General features: G+C 39.7%; 1 pseudogene; it reads right to left on the bottom strand.

Annotated features, from left to right (window-relative positions):
* Positions 1 to 5,856: 5,856 nt before the first annotated feature.
* On the bottom strand, positions 5,857 to 6,616 carry LOC110287916 (non-selective voltage-gated ion channel VDAC1 pseudogene; annotated as a pseudogene).
* Positions 6,617 to 6,982: the final 366 nt, after the last annotated feature.

Genomic DNA, 6,982 nt, shown 5'->3' with positions numbered 1-6,982 from the left:
GAGAAAGTGAGGAAAAGCCTTGAATATATGGGCACAGGGGAAAAATTCTTGAATAGAACAGCAATGGCTTGTGCTGTAAGATCGAGAATTGACAAGTGGGACCTCATGAAACTGCAAAGCTTCTGCAAGGCAAAAGACACCATCAATAAGACAAAAAAACCACCAACAGATTGGGAAAGGATCTTCACCTATCCTAAATCAGATAAGGGACTAATATCCAATATATATAAAGAACTCAAGAAGGTGGACTCCAGAAAGTCAAATAACCCCATTAAAAAATGGGGCTCAGAACTGAACAAAGAATTCTCACCTGAGGAATACCGAATGGCAGAGAAGCACCTGAAAAAATGTTCAACATCCTTAATCATCAGGGAAATGCAAATCAAAACAACCCTGAGATTCCACCTCACACCAGTCAGAATGGCTAAGATCAAAAATTCAGGTGACAGCAGATGCTGGCGAGGATGTGGAGAAAGAGGAACACTCCTCCATTTTTGGTGGGATTGCAAGCTTGTACAACCACTCTGGAAATCAGTTTGGCGGTTCCTCAGAAAATTGGACATAGTACTACCGGAGGATCCAGCAATACCTCTCCTGGGCATATATCCAGGAGATGTCCTAACCAGTAAAAAGGACACATGCTACACTATGTTCATAGCAGCCCTATTTATAATAGCCAGAAGCTGGAAAGAACCCAGATGTCCCTCAACAGAGGAATGGATACAGAAATTATGGTACATTTACACAATGGAGTACTACTCAGCTATTAAAAAGTATGAATTTATGAAATTCCTAGCCAAATGGATGGGCCTGGAGGGCATCATCTTGAGTGAAGTAACACAATCACAAAAGAACTCACACAATATGTATTCACTGATAAGTGGATATTAGCCCAAAACTTAGGATACCCAAGATATGAGATACAATTTGCTAAACGCATGAAACTCAAGAAGAATGAAGACCAAAGTGTGGACACTGTGCCCCTTCTTAGAATTGGGAACAAAACACCCAGGGAAGGAGTTACAGAGACAAAGTTCGTAGCTGTGATGAAAGGATGGACCATTTAGAGACTGCCGTATCCAGGGATCCATCCCATAAGCAGCTTCTAAACGCTGACACCATTGCATACACTAGCAAGATTTTGCTGAAAGAACCCAAATATAGCTGTCTCTTGTGAGACGATGCCGGGGCCTAGCAAACACAGGAGTCGATGTTCACAGTCAGCTATTGGATGTATCACAGGGCTCCCAATGGAGAAGCTAGAGAAAGTACCCAAGGAGCTAAAGGCATCTGCAACCCTATTGTTGGAACAACATGATGTACTAACCAGAACCCTGGAGCTCTTGTCTCTAGCTGCATATGTATCGAAAGATGGTCTAGTCGGCCATCAATGGAAAGAGAGACCCATTGGACTTGCAAACTTTATATGCCCCAATATAGGGGAATGCCAGGGCCAAAAGAATGGGAATGGGTGGGTAGGGAAGTGGGGGGCGCTATGGGGGACTTTTGGGATAGCATTGGAAATGTAATTGAGGAAAATATGTAATAAAAATATTAAAAAAAAATATTAACATCAAGTGATGAAACAAAATTCTAAAGACAAAAACCAAATCCATTAAGATAGAGATACATGGGGGAAAGGAAGAGATATTCTTCATATATAAATAAATTAATAGAAGCTAGGGAACCAAGCGAACAAATGATGACAAAGAAAATATTGTCCCAATAAGTTAAGCCAGTTTCTCTTGCAAGGAAGATCATTCAACATGAAGTAAGAAAGTCCTGCCAGTACACCAAAGATTTTCCAAGTTAGTCCTGAACAACTGGTTCCAGAAAAAACCTCTTCCTAAGGCAAATTAGGATAATCTATAATGAAAAGGAACACAGTGTGCCAGTTTCCTGTTGTAGATCTCATAGGTATAAGTATCTTATTGCAAATCAGAATAAACATTTACAAAATATTTTATGGGTAAACTTGATAGGCTACCCATTAATCAGAGCTAGGTAGTGATGGAGAGAGTAGCAGTGACAGGCCACTTACTAGAAAACTGGGATTGGTGGATCTTAATCAGGATCCTTTTAGCACAGGTTCATGGTCAATAGCACTGGAGCATGAATCAAGGAGAGGAGTGGGCCTTACAATGAAGAACAACTTTCATACTCAGATCTTTTGCTGTCTGATCTCTTTGAAGTTAACTTTATGAAACACACCCTTGCAAGATAACCTACAACTTCTAGTTATACCATAGATGGCTACTTCATAACCTTCCCCTTCAGGGAGAAATCACTTAATTTTCATAATTGCCCATCCTTTTTGACTAATCCCTTGCACTCACAGTAAACAATCATACCTGAATGTGACATTTATTTATTCACATTGCTTTGCACTTCATAATTTCTCAGATAATACCCCACCCAGAAATTTTCCTTTCACCTGCTATCCTTCTTCTAGAATACATACAATTCAATAATTCTAAAGCCAAAGTTTTGTAACTACTAATACTGCCATAGTTAACCCTTCACTATTTCTTGGCTGCATCATCTAGGTAAGATTCAGAGGCAAGAAATACTACTAATAAGGAGGGATAAGATAAAGGAGGTTAGGAGCATGATAAAGATAAGTACAGGGAAAGATTTAATTGAATGACTGTGTCACCACTGGCTGACCCATTACAATAAACTTCACACTAATGTGTCAAGACCCTACCAACATGTTTGGATAGTAAGAAGGTCATGCTCTAGGAGGGGGTGAGTAAAAACTCTGAGCTTGAAGAAAGGGAAAAGGAGAGGCAATCCTCTGCTTAAGCACTTTTTCTTCCCATGTTTCATCCTTATAATGCAGCAGTGATCACAGACTGGAGGGCCACATAAGAAAGAGATTGGAAGAGAGTCAAGTCCAGCCATCTCCCAGAAAAGGACTTGGGAAACATCTTACAGCTAAATCTGTATGTTCTCTCATCTTTCTGCTTTTCTGTATGTTGTAAAATGCCATGAGCATGATGGAGAGAAACTTCTTTCTTTCCACTCTTTGAGAGTGGAAAGTTGAGAGTTTTAAAAAATTATTCATTTTCCTTTATCCATGTTTTTGTTGGTTTATTTTTATTGGGTGGTTCAACCTTCTTTTGTTGTTTATAGTGGTGGTGGTGTGGTATGGTATATAGTTTGTATATACATGATATGTGTGTCTGGTAAATGTTTTTGTGTGTAGGAGGGTGTACATGCCTATGCTTGGTCAGAAGAGAACATTAGCTATTTTCTTCTATCATTTTTTTTATCAGTTGCCACTGCATGTCTCCAAGGCAGAGCCTGTTTTTGAATCTAGAACTTCCTATTTTTTTCCCTGCCAGATCAGCAGCCAGGAAGCCCCACCAATCTCCTTTTTTATGCCCATCCCAATGATGATAGTTATAGCAGAACATGATCCTGTGCTCAGCTTAATACGTGGGTACTGGATCAGAACTCAGATCGCTATGGTTGTATACCAAGTACTTTTAACCACTCTTAAGCAATCTCTCCAGACCACCTTTACCAATCTATGTTTCCAAATTTATTCTGGTTTACAGAGAAACTAGAAAAGTGAGAAGTCTCTACACAGAATTTGAGTCCACATTTCAGGTTGTGTCACATTAATTTGTAATACAGTATGCATATAACTCTTTCTTAAGTTCAATGCGAATCAGAATGGCTGAGTCTTCAACTGACTGACTGTACTGAAAGACAAAAGCACACACAGGACATGTAGAGATCAAGGCTTCACCAAAACACCAGATGGCTGAGGAGAACAGAAGAACGGATATGGACAAAGGCAAGTGGTGTTCAGAGGGAGCAAAGGTGCAAGGGTGACGATCATAGGGAGAGAAGATCTTAGTCCCCAGAGGTCTGAAGTGTATTCATGAGGGAGTCCTTCTTTGAGTAAAGAAATGCTAATTTGCTATTACAAATTTAATGTAAAGAAAAATGTTACTTTAAATGAAAAGAAAAAAAAATCAAAGAAAATTATAAACTTTAAAAGCTTTCAAATATAAATCCATAACTGAAAAAGTAATAATATTTTAACTATCTTGTACATCTCTGTGCTATTCTATTCCATATTTTTTCTCTATTTTTTATTGACTTTTTAACATGACAGCTGTTTGAGAGAGTCGAAGTAGAGACTGACTTTTCATACTAATTTAAAGAAGTTTTAATCATTGCTGGTTAAGGGAGCTTGCTTAGCATGTTGTGAGTAAAATACATAAATTTCCAAGATTAATTTCAAATTGAACATAGATAAAAAGAAAGTTAAAAATTGAAAATAGTGTGAGTGGGAAATTCTAAGCAAAGGGAGAGGGTAGAAGATTGGAAACATGACAGTACGGGATGGAGGTGGGAATTAAATGTGATAAAGGGTAAATAAAAAACACCATTAGGAAAGCAAGGTGTATACATCTGTGGAAGAGCTGTTTTATTATTATGGGATAGGTACCCAATTGCCTCTAAATGATTCAAAACACACTTTGCAGGGAGAGTGAGGGACCAATATCTGGTACTATAAACCTGGATAACAACCAAGATCTTGAGATGAGATAGTCCCATTTAGGAAACATATTTATGATGGTTAACTAAATTGAGATAGTAGGAAATTTCTCCCTAAATATCTATTATTATACTCATAGACAAAACCAGTGCTCAGCCTTAAACAGAGAAGCCTGTCTCTATAATGAACTTCGGTGAAAGCAAAGTCTCCTGGCTACCTAAGATACAAGAAAGTAAGCAATGATGTAGACCCAACTATAAACAAATCTCCCCTTTAGGGTTCAGGAACAAAAGAAGAATAGGGAGAGTATACAATTGAAAAATGGAAGGGGGTGTAAAGAGCTAGCTACAGGAAACACTATCCCTTAGACTTGATACAACTACAGTAATCTCTTTTTCTTTTTTTTTTTATTATTATTATTCTTTCTTCAACATATTATTGAAGTTTTATTTTAAGTGATGTTAATTGCAGCATTTGAAGGGGAGGAGCTAATTCCTTACAAAATAGAAGATTCTATAATACACCCACTAAGCTGCTAAAAAATAGTGGTGAGGCTACAAGAGGAGTCAGTTTCAAACCCTAGTGTTGTCAGAGTGTGACCTCAATCACCTGCCCAGCTTAGAGAAGGAGAACCGGGAAGCTATTTCATACTCTGGTACAATGGCAAAAAAGGAATTAAAAAATAAGAAAGAACAAAAGAACGAAGGAGGGAGGGCGGGAAGGAGGAAAGAAGGGAGGAAAGGAAAGGAAAGAAAGAAAGAAAATCTCACCACAACAGAAGGAAGGATTAAGTCCTGAATGACTGGCTCCATCATGCCCACTCTCTCCATGCTAAAATGGCACAAAAGAAAAATCTAACGACACTCTAAAGACTTATTTCAATGTAAAACAGGTAACTGATGGGCTGCGCTGGGAACAAGGCATGGTGGGAACAGGGTATGATGATCTTTCTAAAAATGTTCCTTTCATGTAGGTGTGTATATGCTTCGAAGCAGATAGGATTGGGACACCAGGGTTTGATGCTCGGAAGTCACAATTTCATCTGGGGACTGGATACAGATTTACAAAGGGTCCACAAGTTCCTAGCTTCCACTTGGAGCCTGGCATCTCTACAGAGGCTCTTCCCCAATCCACGCCTACAACTAAAAAAGAACCCTTTCTGGAATGAGGTTTCTGCAGTACCTCCGAAACAGTAAACACCTTAAAGCCAAATCATTCTTAGCCTGGAAGTCTAACACGGTATTTACTAACTCTCGAATCAACATTAAAGGTAAAACATAAATTCTGAAGGTAACTATGTTACAAAATAGTTTAAAATTAACGATTGCTACAATATTCATTTATGCTTGAAATTCCAGTTCTTAACCAAGCTTGTGGCCACCTGCACTGACATTCTTGCTATTCAGCGGGGGTGACAGCGTCAGTTTTATACCTGATTTTAGGGCCTGAGTATACCCTAAGCCAGTCAAACTGGAATTGTTTACCTTGGCCAAAAAGCAGGCATTAGAGTCTCGACCTGATACTTGGCTGCTATTCCAATATGATACTATTTCCTGAAGTCCAAGCCAGATTGACAGCAGTCTCCAACTTTGGGTTCACCTTCTGGTAACCACCAAATTCTGTCCCATCATTCACATTAGCATGAAGCTGAAAGCCATCTGTCTTGTAGCCAACTGTAAAGTTGCTCTGGATAACTCAGAACTTCGAGGTCTCAAAATTCATTTGGTACTCAGCCAGCCAACCCTCAGAGCCAAGCACCAGAACACCCTAGATTGAGAGCCCAGCAATGTCAAAGACCACACCACAGCCCAGGGTGATGTGCTTCCTCCTGTAACCTGTCTTGATTTTAGCATTTTTTCCACTGAGAAAGATGAATCAAAGGTCAGCTTCAACCCACAAGCAAGCTGGTCTCTTTCAGAATGATCTCAGTGCCCTAGGTGTTGTCTGTATTCTACTTCTCTGCCTGAGCTAGTAAATTCTCGTCTATTCTCAGAATTCGTTTTCAAATCAAGTTTTATTAAACCAAAACCATAGCCCTTGGTGAAGACATACATCCCTGGCAGACTTGCCAAGATCACCTTATGTTGGAAGCACAGCCATGTCCTCAAAGACAGTGACAGCAGGAACAACAGCAGCTAAATCAGGAACAAGGAGCTATTATTTAATCTTTTTTTTTTTACTCCAGTCATTATCCCCTACCCAGTCTGCCCTCTGACTGTTCCTCATATCATACCTCCTCCACCCTGTCTCCAATAGGATGTCCCCATGCCCACTAGACTTCTCCACTCCCTGGGGCATCAAGTACCTTGATGGTTAGGTACCCCTTCTTTCACTGAGGCCAGACCAGGCAGTCCTCTGCTGTATGTGTGTTGGAGGCCTCCTATCAGCAGGTGTAAGCTGCCTGGTTGGTATCTCAGTGTCTGAGAGATCTCAGGGGACCAGGTTAGTTGAAACTGCTAATCTTCT

This window comes from Mus caroli, unplaced genomic scaffold, assembly GCF_978045245.1.
Source record: "Mus caroli unplaced genomic scaffold, Mus_caroli_1 scaffold_3, whole genome shotgun sequence".
In the NCBI taxonomy this organism is placed as follows: domain Eukaryota; kingdom Metazoa; phylum Chordata; class Mammalia; order Rodentia; family Muridae; genus Mus; species Mus caroli.
This window is presented reverse-complemented; position numbering and strand designations above follow the sequence as displayed.